This window comes from Phascolarctos cinereus, unplaced genomic scaffold (genome assembly GCF_003287225.1).
Source record: "Phascolarctos cinereus isolate Bilbo 61053 unplaced genomic scaffold, phaCin_HiC Scaffold_7;HRSCAF=346, whole genome shotgun sequence".
Taxonomy (NCBI): domain Eukaryota; kingdom Metazoa; phylum Chordata; class Mammalia; order Diprotodontia; family Phascolarctidae; genus Phascolarctos; species Phascolarctos cinereus.
In genome coordinates, this window is record NW_027556180.1 from 120,467,141 (window position 1) to 120,481,091 (window position 13,951).

The following is a 13,951-nucleotide window of genomic DNA, read 5'->3' on the forward strand; positions in this document are numbered from 1 at the left end:
GGCACAGGTGACTTACTAGTGATCTAGGAATTAGTAGGGGAGCCAGGCAAGATTTCTTCTGTTTTCAAGCCTGCTGCTTATTTCACTTACAAACATTGCTTTATCTGATGATAGGAAGAGAAAAGGAAGTTATTTTGGGAAAGAAATAGGGACTTGAAGCTCTCTCTCTTCTGGGTGAGTGGTGGTCATCTCTTCTGATTCACCACTATGCCCTGTGCTGATTGTTGCTGAAAGATTAAGGCAAAGATTGGCCTCTCTGGTCAGAAACCTCCTCATATCAAAATGTGTTACTCAGACTTCATCTTCTGTTAATAGTGAAATTGCCAATAATATAACCATGTGAAGTTGTGCTAATTTTGTAGGTGACCATCCATGGCAAATGACCTAATATCTGCTAGCCCTACTCCTTGCTTGCTGTGTGACTTTGGGCAATAATAATAATGACTGTTTATATAGTGCTTTAAGGTTTGAAAAAGCACTTTACACGTATCCTCAGAGTAACTGTTGGGCGTCCCTGTTTTACAGATGAAGAAAGGGAGATGCAGAAAGGTCAAGTAACTTCCCAGGGTCACAGATCAATGCCTGGAACTCAGTAGGTGCTTAATAACACTTGTCAGCTAGCCTCCAGATCAACCAGTCTTTCCTCTGTCACATATATTGCCTCTCAGGTCATTCCCCCTAATGGAGTCTCACCTCTCTCATTTATAAAATGACAGGATTGGAGTAGATGATCTTTAAAGTCCTGTCCAGTTCCATACCTGTGGTTCTGTGGTAGGAGAACAGGCAGAAAGGTAGGAGGAGTAGAAGCAGAGAAGAATATGATTTTATTAAGGTATAAGTTCAGTGGAATGGAGACAGAAAGCATTGTAGTATATAATATATATATAATAATATAATATAGTATCTCTCTTGAATTTAGCAGAAAACAAGGCCAGAAAAAAAATGTGTTGGAGATTTGGTATTTATTAATGTAATTTAGAGAGGAGTGAGGATAATATGAAGAAAGTTGTCCCAGATGTTAAAATGGTTAAAATAAGCCTTAAAAGCTGATTTTTAAATCTTTGTCACCATTTTATGTGTATGAATAAACTTGCCTGTTTTCCCCTTAAAATATTCCAGATTAGACAACATGTTCCAGGCTTACATTTATGAAATATGTTCATGTCTGAAAGAAATAATTAAGTGGTAAACTAGTTGTTGGCCTAGAGACAAAATTTGGGATAGAAGACTTAGCTTTTTAGTCTTGGAGGCCTCCCAGTAAACTATATGGAACCATTTTGTGGGTGACTTTGTATTTAAAATGCTAATAAATTAGAGCTTTAGTTATTAGGCTATTGCATTCACAAAGGAAAATTATTATTAAAAAATGGAGATTTTGCATAACCAGCATTTGAGAGCTGCAACTTTTATCTCTTGAAGGTAAGTTTGTAAAACATTACTTGGTAAAATTTAAATTTTTGATTCTTTTTATGCATATTTGACTGAGCAGTGTATGTTCAGGTTCTTTCTGTAATAACATTCTAAGCTGAAATATTTCAATTATTGGTTATTACATTTGAATAAATAATATTAGCATTTATGTAGTGCCTACATGTAGCAGGCACTGTGCTAAGTGATTTGCAAGTATTGTCTAATTTGAACCTCACAGTAATCCTAGGGGATAACAAAGGCAAACAAAGGTTAAATGACTTGCCCAGGATCACACAGCTAGTTTTATCTGAGGCCACATTTGAACTCAGCTCTTACCAACTGTGCACTGTGCACAGCATTATTTACTATAGTGCCACCTAGCTGATTAAATGCTTGAGATTTCCCTGTTTAATATGCGTTTCATGAATAATTAAAATCTGATTTGTTTTATATAAACAGAAAGTTTTATATTCTACTAGTGTGATCTTAATTATAATTTAGGACACTTCTTTTAACGTGAATTACTGTAGCTGCACTTGGTAAATGCTGCAGTTCATGAGACCTAGATTACAAAAAGCTGTGTATTTGTCCAGTGACCAAAGGGCTTGACAGTATGTGTACAGAAGTAGGAGGTTGGAATCTATACTGACTAGAATGCTTTAGTGTGGAAATAGGGTGGATTGATGATTTTTAAGATTATTAAGAATGTTTATTAAATTGGAAACATTTTTATAGTGCTTTTTACCACTCTTAGAAACACACCTTTGTTGAGTGATAATAGATTCTTAGAGTTGGAATGGAAATTATTATAATTTAAATTTTACTCCTCCCTAAAGGTAGAAAGATGGTAAATTCTCACATAATAATGCTGACATTTTAAAAAGTATTTCAAGATTTAGTATATACTTCTCTTAAAACAATCCTATGAAGTGGGTAGTACAGATATCCCCATTTTCTGATTAGGAAACTGAGGCTTAGAGAAGTAACTTTCCCAAAGTAACATGGCTAGTAAATGTTAGAGCCAGAATTTGAACCCAAGTCTCCTTGTCTGTGACTCCAGAGTTCTTTTCTGAGGGAATAGGTGGTGTAGTGGCTAGAGTACTGACCTTGAGTCAGGAAGACCTAAGCTCAAATCCTGCCTCAGACACTTACTAGCTTTTGTGACTCTTTGCAAGTCATTTGTGACTCTCTAAGCCTGTGTCCTTATCTGTAAAATGGGGATAACAATAGCTCCTGCCTCCCAGGGTTATTGTGAGGATCACATGAGACAATTTTAAAAGCACTTAGCACAGTGCCTGGCACATATTAAGTGCTATATATGTTAGTTATTATTAATTTCCTAAAGCTAAGCTTCTTCATTATCATTATACTGCTTTCAGTTTCAGGTGCCTTCCTCTACCACCCTTCCCTGCTCCTTTTACACTGTTATCATGTGCATTGTTTTCCTGGTTCTGTCTACTTCATTCTTATCAGTTCATATTAATCTTTCCACTTCTGAATTCATCATATTTATAGTTTACTATAGTATAATAATATTCCGTTACATTCATGTACCGTGATTTGTTTATCCAGTCTTGAGTTGATGGGCATCTACATTATATTCAGTTGTTTACTAAAGGAAATGCTTTTATGAATATTTTTTGGTGTATAGGGGAGGCCTTTCTTTGATCTCTTTATATGCCTAGCATTGGAACCACTGGGTCAAGGAATATGGACATTTTCATTCACTTTTCTAAAATATAATTCCAGGTTATATAATTTTAAAAAAATACAACCCAGAAATGCAAGACTTTATATTTATCCTTGCTAGATTTCATCTCATTTGGTTTTGAGATCTATTAAGAGAAAAGCCATATAATGAAAATGTCAAGAGTCCTGAACTTAAAGTAACTTTGAGTCCTGTCTTTGCTGTTTACTGCTTTTGTAACTTTAAATAAATTATTTAATCTTTCTGATTCTCACTTTCCTCATCATGAAATGAAGGATGATCTCTAACCTTCCTTCAAGTTCTTATTAATTTATATAGTTAAGCATGCTAAATCATGAAATTGTTTATAGCATTTCATAGTTCTCTAGCTGTCTCTGTGCTCTTAGGTCTTTTCTAGTATATTTTCTCAGGAATCCTATATACATTTAATACTTATTGATGTATAGTTTCATGAAGATTGAAATATTTGCTCCTGACCTAAATGACAAATATAATGATATGATACTTGTCTGGGGCTAGGAGTGGTTTATAATTAAATTGAGTACTGAGTAATTAAATATAGTACAGTTCAGTGATTTCAAAACATCATCTTTATGAGAAGTATCTCGTAGGTACTACTGTGGATTCGTGGTGAACTTAATGAACACTATCTCATCATATAGCAGTGAGCCAGTTGTTGAAGCTTAGCTTTACTAGAACCTCAGGTAGTTAGTTCCATATTGTTTTCCATTGTTGCATTTCTCAAATCAAATTATTTAAAATATATTTAAAGACCACCCATTGTTCAAGATGAGAGAAGCCAGATGTTTCTTTGGTGTGATATTGGTAAAGATATTGGAAGATATCGAGTGAAAATAAATTAATATTTAATAAATTACAGCAGTGATGATTTAACTTTATTGGTTAGATAATAAATAAATACCAATTTGTATAAAGTGCTGTTTTTCTCTGCTTGGTTCTAAGATAAATTATTGTTATTTTTTTTTAGAAATGAAGCTTTTATTAAGTACCTATGGTGTCCTAGGTACTATATAATTCCTGTTCCTAAGGAGTTTGTTTTTTTGAAGTGAATGGGCAAGGGCGTGATGGATGAGTAGAACATGAGGTCTATATCAGTGGTGAAAATAATTAGATACACCAGTACTATTTATATTCAGTTTCATTTTACTCAAGTAATTTTTGTGTTTGTAGATAAGCCATTTTTTGTTGATTAAAAGTTATAAAGAATGGTCCATGATCACTTAAGTCAAAAAAACCAATAAACAAATTTACAGATGAATTGAATTCTTATAAAAGTCACTTACATTTGTTACAAACTGTTGAGGAGATAGCTTCAGAAGTTCTCAAGTTACTTTTTAAAAGTATTTGTTTTTTCTTCCCTTTGAAGCAAGGGAGGATGTTTAGGAAGAAAAATAGTCAACATATAATTAAATGTTTTTTTTTAGTTCCTAATTACCCTGAGAGAGACAGATGGAACAATAAATAGAACTCTGATGAAAAGTGTCATATGTAATTTAAATTGTTGCTGTTATAGTTCAGTTTGGAAAGTACTGAAATGGGCTGCTTTCTTATATTTTTCTTAGTTTTTCTTCATTCTTATTTTGTTTTCTTTTTATATTCTGTTGCATCTAGGACTTTGGGATGAGTTGGAATAGTTTTTATTTATTTATTTTTGATTATTTTAATTTTGTTTCACTTTCAGACCGGTAAAAATTATTTTGTGACACTGGGACACTCATTAGTTTTACCTTTTACTCTTTTTCTACTTCTTTGCATCTCTTCTTTCTTGACTTCTTTTCTCTCCTCCCATCGAGTGTGTGGCTGAATGTTCGCAGTGGGTATGCATGCTGTTTTATGGGAAAGGGAAGGGGTATTCGGAATCACTCAGAGTGTAAGGCAAATGCGTGGGACTAGAACCAGTCAAGTTCCCACTTTCACAAATTTCTACACTTGGGTGTTAATATAATAATCAATTCCACTTTGTGAAATATAACTTTGAACTAAATTATGCACATGAATTGAGGTCCTGAAAAGTTAATGTGGCTAGTCTTCATTGATACTGCAGCTCTTTTTTTAGGTAATCTTAGTCTCTTGTCATAGAAAGGGTCAGGAGCCTCTTCTTGCCAATCTCATGGTTTTGAAAATAGAAATGAATCATTGCTTTAAATTACTATTTACTTTAAAAGAAAATACACAGGTGCATTTCATCAAATGTCCCCTCTAGACTTTGCCAGAAATAATTTTTATACACAATGATTTTCTTCAGGAATAGAAAGAGAGCTAAGACTGGTAATTTTTATGCCCTTTCTCCCTTTTTTCCCTCCTCTGGATTTGGGAGTGGTGGTAGAGGCAGGAAATCAAGAAACTGGAATTTACTTGGAATAAATTAGAATCTTGTTGTAGGAGAGAGGAGGGAAGTGTTAGCCTAAAGTTATAAAAATGAGTTGTAGAGAGATAGTTTGGCACCTTGATGTCAGTAAGCTTGAGTAGATTGTTGAGACACTGGTTATATGAATAGTGGTTTTTAACTTGGTAATGGTAAACTGATGACAAAATTTTAAATGTCTGTAAGTAATGTGTTTCAAGAAACCTTTTGAATTTCTGGGCATTCTGATTTTATTAATTGAGAAATGTCAGGGGAAAAACTTGCCATTATCTAACTTTTCCATGGAATATGTGGTGGTATTTTGTGTATTTTGACACATATCCCATACATCCCATATTTCTCTTTCCCAGCTTTTTCTTTTTTTTGGCCAATGATCTTGTATATACTGAAGGGAAGTTTTTTTTTCTTTTCCATGGTTCTAATTTTACTTATTTTAACTTTGAACCTTAATTTTTTATTTAATTTAGTATTTTGGACTAATACTTTTAAAACCAGAAAGTAGTTCAAAATTACCTAGACTGTAACTATAATTGTACTTTTTTTTTTTGGATAAAAATCTCATTTTTATTCATTCCTTTGCAAGGTATTTTTCAAAATAGTCATTTTTCATTTCCCTTCAAGGCATTTAAAAGTTTTTATTTTCCATGTACACTTTTTAGTATGTGTAATCTATCTAAATAACAATTCTAGATGCATATATTATATTTGATTAATAGCTGATAAATGGAACCAATACAAAAGTCATAAACAATTCAGAAAATAAAGAATGGAATTGTAAATAACAAGTAATCATAACTCACTGAGTAGGGGAAAAAACAGTGAAGTGAAAAGAATCTGAAGAAAAGCTAAAAATATTTCCCAGAGTTTGAGAGTTGGAGGGACCTCAGCCAGTTAGAATCTATATATGAAAGGAAATCCCACTACAATGTACCAGAAAAGTCATCAACCAGCCTCTACTTAAAGACCTCCAAGAAGATGAACCTATCCTCTCCAAGCAGCCCATTCCACTTCTGTACATTTCTTGTTAAGAAGTTTTTTTTTTCCCTGACAGCAAGCCTAGATTTGTGTTTTTGTAACCCCTACCTGTTGCTACTCTGAGGCCATAGAAAACAAGTTTCATCTCTTTTCCACATGATATCCACAAGCATCCTGTATATGCTTGAAAAATTTCTTTCAGTAACTTGGAATTCCAGGATTCAGTGTTGATTTCAGTATTACAAATTCTTTTCAGTAGTGTTACTTTAGGCACCCTCTATGAAGATAAGTGATTAATTATTGGGGATAATCTGAATACCTATAGTACTTTTCAAGGATTTTTCTGAAAGCCAGGTTGAAACACTCTCCTCCCTGCCCCGCCCCATATAAGGGTGTTATAGGTGCCAGAGGATGAGCCACAGTTTTCATCATGAAATATGATTTCAGTAGGGGAAGTCTCTAGGTCCTGTTGATTTTTGAAAAAAGTTTTATTGATTCCTTTTTTTTTTAAACTATAGTCATTTCCCATTATGTACCTCCTCCCCTAACCATGGAATCCTTTATAAAAGAAAACCAGTTAAGCAAAATCAAGGAAGCACCCACATCTGAGAGCATAGAGATAGTTCACATCCATTTCATTTTAGAGAGGACGGAACAGGTTCATAATTTGTTATCAAGGATCAAGATTTGTCAGTGCAATTAATCTAGGTTTAGCTGCCTGTTAGAGTTGTTTTCATTTATATTTTATAATCATTATGCAATTGTTTTTCTGGTTCTGCTTATTTTATTTAGTATCAGTTTATACAAGTCTTTCCACATTTCACTGAATTCCTCTTTTGTCCTTACTTATAGTTCATATATTATCCTGCTGCATTGACTTGTTATAGTTTTTTCAGCAATTGCCCAATCAGTGAGCACCCACTCTTATTACCATTTTTTTTTTCCCTGTCATGAAAGAAGGTTGTGATGAATATTTTAGTATATGTGTCATTGAATTCTTTGGGGTATATGCTCAGTAATAGGATCACCAAGTCAAAAAAAACCAAATAGTGACTTCTTTCACATAATTCCCATAAGCCCTAGTAGGGTTTAATTTCTTTGCAGGCATAGATTTTCTTTTTGTATCCCTACCACTTAGCATAGGACCTTGCACGTTGGCACTTAATAAATGCTTGATGGATGAATGAACACTTCCAAATACTTTTTCAGGGTATCATGCATTTGTAAACAACGTAGAAGAATTTCATACTGTATGGGACTACAGCTCCAACCTACTGACTCCAAAAAAATTAATAGACAAAAATACATTGATTCCATCACCACGTCTTAGTAGTTTAACCAGTGCAAAGTTGTCACCACGACAGAGGCTGAAAAAGCCCAGAAGTCACCGAGGCCAGCAGATATTCAATCTCCATGCCAAGTGAAGAGACTTGTCAGCTAAGGGCATTGCCCAGTTAGAGTACAATTTCTTTTGTAAAGAAAAATTGGAAAAGAATGAGATAGCAAGTAGTACAAAACATTAAAAAGCATTTGAGAAGAAAAGGAGCATGAAGAAAACTTGGGAAAGATCTAGCAATGCTAGGTAATCCCCAAAGCATTTCTAGATTTAACAAGGAGAATAGCAAACAAAAACTAAAACAAATCTCCCAATGACTTGTTTTCATCATCAAAATGATGGACTCCTCTCAATTGAATTCAGTTACATCAGATTAAATTGAGAAAGGATCACATTCCATATAGGAGAAATCCATCCTGGTTTTGACATGATTTAAGGGGCATTTTTAAAGATTTTTAAGATTCCCTAAGGAATGAGAGGTTCCAAAAGAAAGGAGAAAAAAATTACAAATGGTCCTTTTACCAAAAGATGGTTGAGATGATTTCAGTTTTTACCCATAATCATGCTTTCCTGTTTCTAAAAACTTTTAAAAGTGGTCTGTAATGAACCAGGTATATGTTTAATGAAAACAAGCAAACAAAAAAAAAAACCAGTTAAGGCCCTTGTGGATGAGACCACAATCATGTAACTCACTGACAGATGTAGTTAGTAAATCTCAACTATGTTTATTGTTGAATTTTTAAAAGCCTTTGGTTGGGTAGGACAATATGCATTCTTATGAGTCCTCCTAAAACAAGGTGCTTTCCCCACCGACATAAAATTTTACAAAATGGCATAACAAATGTGGTTACGTGGAAAACTTTGTTCAGCAGTACTTTTAGTGTTGATCAATATCAAATGAAGCATTAAACTGAGAGGCAAGCTCAACCACAATGTATGCCACTGTTATGAAAAGGAATTGCTTTGAGTCCACGTACTTAAAAATAATGTTTCATTTCCTACGTTGCCATCGCTTCCAAACTCTTATAACAAGTACAGCTAAGCAGAGCAGTTCAAGCACATTGGCTGTTAATGACAATATGCCTCATTCTGCACCTATAGTCCAACACCACTCTGTCAAGAGGAGGGAGGCATGCGCCACCATTGGTCCTTAAGTTTCCAAGTAGAAGAATTCTCTATCAATGGTAAGGTTCTCCAGATACTCCTGTGTACGGATGAAATTGTACTAATTGCATTGATCCCCAGCACCCTACAAGGCTATCTCAATGAAATCTGTGGTAATTCAAGGGCGATTGGTCCAACCATCCACTGGAAAAATAAAGGAAATAAAGAACACATATTGCTCAGATTAAAATATATAGCTGGACTAGTAGCCCACTGAATTGGTCCATATTTATCCATGCATATAGACGTACAGATGTGTATATGTGTATGTTTCATACAGGTGATGCTTTTGAACAGTGAACTGGGATCAGAATTGCATAGGAGGAGATTGTGCAAGAAATGGCATTAAAGGAATAATAAAGAACATACATAACCAAAAAAGGTCAGCCAGCATATAGGAAGAGTCAAAGACAATAAATAGCAAACCCTAGTATTCAGTTGGCCCCTGTGAGATATTTTTAAAAGCCAGAACCAATGTATTCGGTGGATCATCTGTGGAAGATTTGTAGTAAGATAGGAATAAAAATGATCCTGAATGAGATGTGATCTGCTGTAATGTGGGGAAGTACCCACACTGATATGATAATGTTCAACCTAAGTATTCAGGTATGGTCGGAGAAGAACAATAGCTTATGCTTGCCTATTTGGTGTCAGTCATTTAGGCAATAGAAGACTTAGTGACTTCGAAGCATAGAAATTGGAAGGGATACAGTAGGTCCACTAGTTCAGTCACCCATTCCATCCAGGATCTAGTGTCCAAGAACTACTGCTCAGATGCTTCCAGGAACAAGGAGCAAACTACAATGTAGCCTGCTATTCCTTTTATTTATTTATTTATTTATTTATTCATTCATTCATTCATTCATTCATTCATTCATTCATTCATTCATTCATTCATTCATTCATTTATTTATTTATTTATTTATTTATTAATGGTTTTTTTTCCCATATGCTTTTGAGTTGAAAATTTTTCTCCCTTTTCCTCCCCCCCACCCTCCCCAAGATGGCACACAATCTGACATAGGCTTTACATTTACATACCCATTAAACATATTTTCACATTAGTGAAGTTGTAAGTAAAAATTAAAACCAATACGAGGAACCATCAGAAAGATGAAACAAAACTCAACAGAAGGTAAAAATAAGTGATAGCGATTCGACTTCCATGGTTTGTTCTTTGGACATGCAGCCTGCTATTTCAAGGAAGATCTTATTGTTACAAAATTCTTCCTCACATCTGCTGTCTTATAATTTCTACCCATTAGGTACATAGTATATACCATCTTTAAGAATGTCATAGACGGAATTTGGCTAAAATTTTGATTGGACTTAATAGACTCTTAAGGTCTGTTCCAACTTGGGGGGGGTCTATTTTCCTCATGTTCGCCATATATTTGAAGTATTCTTTTTGATGCAGTCATTCTTAGTTCCTTCAGATGGTCCTCATTATGACATGGTTTGAGTTTCTTTGCCATTCAAGTTGTTCTGTTCTCGATCTTCTTTGTTGCTGTCCCTCTATAAATGCCCTGTCTAGAACTGAACATAGTAATTCCAGTTGGGATTTGACTATCATGGGACTATTCTTGATGTAAACATAGTTTCACTATACATAGCTTAGGACTTTATTAGGTTTTTAAGTTGCCATGTCACACAAACGTTGAGTTATTTGGCAGATAATTATCTAGAACCATTCCTACAGCATGTTTAATCCAGCTTAATCTGTCAGGCATTTATTGAATGATTACTATGTTCAAGGTCTGTGGAATTAAAAGACAAAATAAAAAAGAGATCCTCAACAGAGAGGGTGAGAGATAGAAGTAGAGAGTCCATGAAAAAGACAAGATGAGGGGAAAAGGACCCACAGGCTCTTGAAAAGCTTTCTGTAGGAAATAGCACATCTACTGAGCCTTAAAAGAAGCTAGGGATTTAAAGACTTAGAGGTGGGAGGGAAAGAAGTCTGCGTATGGGGATGGCTTGTACAGACAAATAGAGGTAATAGTTAGGTGAGTTCAAAGGATAGCAAATAGGCTGGTTTGGTTGAAATGTAAATTCATAAAGAAGAAAAATTGCAGTGAGTCTAGAAAGGTAGGTAAGAGCCAAATCATGAATGGTTTTAAATGCCAGCTGATAATTTAGTATTTTGTTCTAGAGGTTATTGGGTGCCACTGAAATTTCTTGAGCAGGGAAGTAACATAGCCAGATCTGTATCTTTACAAAGATTATTTTGAAAGGTAGGTGAAGAATAGAATGAAGAGGGAAGAGGTCAGAAACCTAGAGTGTAATTAGTAGGCTGTTGGAGGTGATAAGGACCTAAACTATGATGGTGCCCATGTAAGTGGAAAAAAAGGGTGAGATTGAAGATAAACTGTGGATGCGGAATTGGCAAGGCTTGGCAACTGAATAGATATGAGGGCAGTGTAAGAGGAAAGTTAAAGATAATCTTACATTTTGAACTTGGGTGACTGAAAGAATGGTTGAATGATGTAATAGAAATAGAAAAGTTCAAAGGGCATAGAGGGAAAGGTAAGGGATTCCATTTTGTACATATTGAATTTGATATGTCTGAAGGACAGGTCACTTAGCTATGTTGAGCAGGATCTTGATTATGTGGAATTTAGGAGAAAGATTATGGCTGGATACAGATCTGGGAGTCATCTGAATAGGCATAATAATTGAACACACAGGAGTCAAAAAGATCACCAACAGAGAGGGTGTAGAGAAAGAGAAAAATAGCCTATGAAAAAGACAAGGTTAGGGACAGTGGACATGGATTTCTTACTAAATTCTGTTGTTTCTACCTTAATAACAATAACCTTAATAACATGCTCTTCTGTTCAGTCCCACAGCCTTACCGTAGTTCAGGACCTTGTTACTATTTGCCTAGCTTGTTGCCTTCTAATTAATTGGTCTGCTTTCTGAAATCTGCCTCCACTTTAATCCGTGATCTAATCAGCTGCTAAGGGGATGTTTCCTTTTTCAATCTTTCTTTTCATTTAATTTATAATTCCCACCTTGTCCATGTCCATAATGGTTATCTCATTTTATGTTTTGAATCCATCTCTATTCTGTCAGGAGGTTGGAAGCAGAGTTCATTATCAGTCCTCTGGGATCATGGTTGCTCATTATATTGGTTAGAGTTCTTGAGTCTGTCAAAATTAATTGTATGATGTTGTTGTCATTGTGTAATTTGTTCTCCTTTTTCTTCTTACTTCACTGCATCAGTTCATACAAGTCTTGCTGTTTTCTGAAACCTTCCCTTTCATTGTTTCTTAAAGCACAATAGTATTCCATTCCATTCCATTCTTATACCATAATTTGTTCAGCCATTCTGTAATTGATGAGTATCCTTTTAGTTTCTAGTTCTTTGCCACTTAAAAAAATAAGTATTTTTTACAGATGAGTCCATTTTCTCTTTCTTGGATTTTTTTGGGTAATAGGTAAAGTGTATTTTCTGAAATTTAGATGTAATCATATGATTTCTTGTTCATTAAACCCAATAGTTCCACCTTCAGGATAAAATATAAATTTTTCTATTTGGTATTCAAAGCTCTTTATAACCTGGTAAAGCTCTTCATAATCTTTTCCTTTGTTTTCAGTCTTCCTATACTTCTTTTCGTGTACTACATGATCCATTTGTATGAACTATTTTCGGTTCTTAAACGTGAAACTCCATCTTATGACTACAGGCCAGGATAAAAATTTCTAGTTCCTTAAAAAACAACAACAATTTTATTAAACATTTCAAACTAGATGTTTTGGAGTCGTCTCAAAATCACCATATTTAAAACTGAATTCATTATCTTGCCACCCTTGCCCCAAACCCTTCCCTTTTCCAGACATCCCAAGTTTTTATCCTCAAGTCTTCGCTCTTCTCTATCCTACATGTTCAATAAGTTGCCAAATCTTTCTCTTTCTACCCCCACAACATCTCTCATATCTGTCTTACTCTCTTTCTACTCACAACCTTAGTTCAGGCCGTCATCAGGCCTCCCTAGATTATTGTCATGGCCTTCTAGTTGGTCTCCTTAACTTTTACTGTTCTAGTCCATTATGAACTCTGATGTCAAAATAGTTTTCCTTAAATACAGAGCTGCCCATGTCTCCATGTCACTCCTATATTAAATCAAATCCAGTGGCTTTACTTTGCCTCAATGATCAAATATTAACTCTTCATTTTAGCTTTTGAAGCTAGAGAGGACTTCACAACTGGCCCCAACCCATCTTTCCAACCTGATTGGGTACTACTCTGCTTCCTGTATATTGTAATCAATCCAAAGTGGCCTTTTGTTGCTGCTTGCTTCCCCACAATTGTATCCTGGGCCTTTTGTTCCTCATATGTGAAATGCTATCTTCTCTTCCATGCCTGGAATGCACTTCATCCTCATCTCTCTTATCATGGTTCTTCCCTTCTCTCAGAATAAGCTTAAACGCCACCTTCTAAGTGAAATCTTTCGTAGTCCAGCTACTAGTGCCCTCTTTCTCAAAATACTTTGTACTTGATTACTTTATATTTATTTGCATTCATTTTATATTTAGTCTAGCTATGTCTACTTTATTGCTGATTTTGCCCTACTAAGCCTTACCTTTGGATTGCTCTCATTATCTGTTGTATCTCCTCCAGTCCACAGACTGCTGAATGATGCTGGGAGAATATCATGAAACTATGCTGACTGGGTCTTCTACAAATATATATGTTGCATAATCTCACCTGGGCCTTCATTGTAGCAGGGCAGTCCTTTTCACCTCCCTAATCCATTCATTATTCCACTTCCCATAGTGCATTTTCCAGACTATTTTATCCTTCCTCCAGTATCCCGTGGCTTCTCCTTTCCCCATTCTCTCAACTGAGGACTTTGCCTCATAATTCACTGAAAAGATGTGGTCATTTGCCAAAACCTCCCTCTTCCTTACTTCACTTTACTCAGATGTGGACTCTCTCCTCCTTCACAAAGAAATTCCCCTTCTCTTTGCC

General features: G+C 35.1%; 1 protein-coding gene across 4 annotated transcripts in view; it reads left to right on the top strand.

Moving 5' to 3' along the window:
• UCHL3 (ubiquitin C-terminal hydrolase L3) overlaps positions 1 to 13,951 on the top strand; it is a 61,036-nt gene that overhangs the window by 20,539 nt on the left and 26,546 nt on the right. The gene's annotated exons all lie outside the window — the stretch shown is intronic.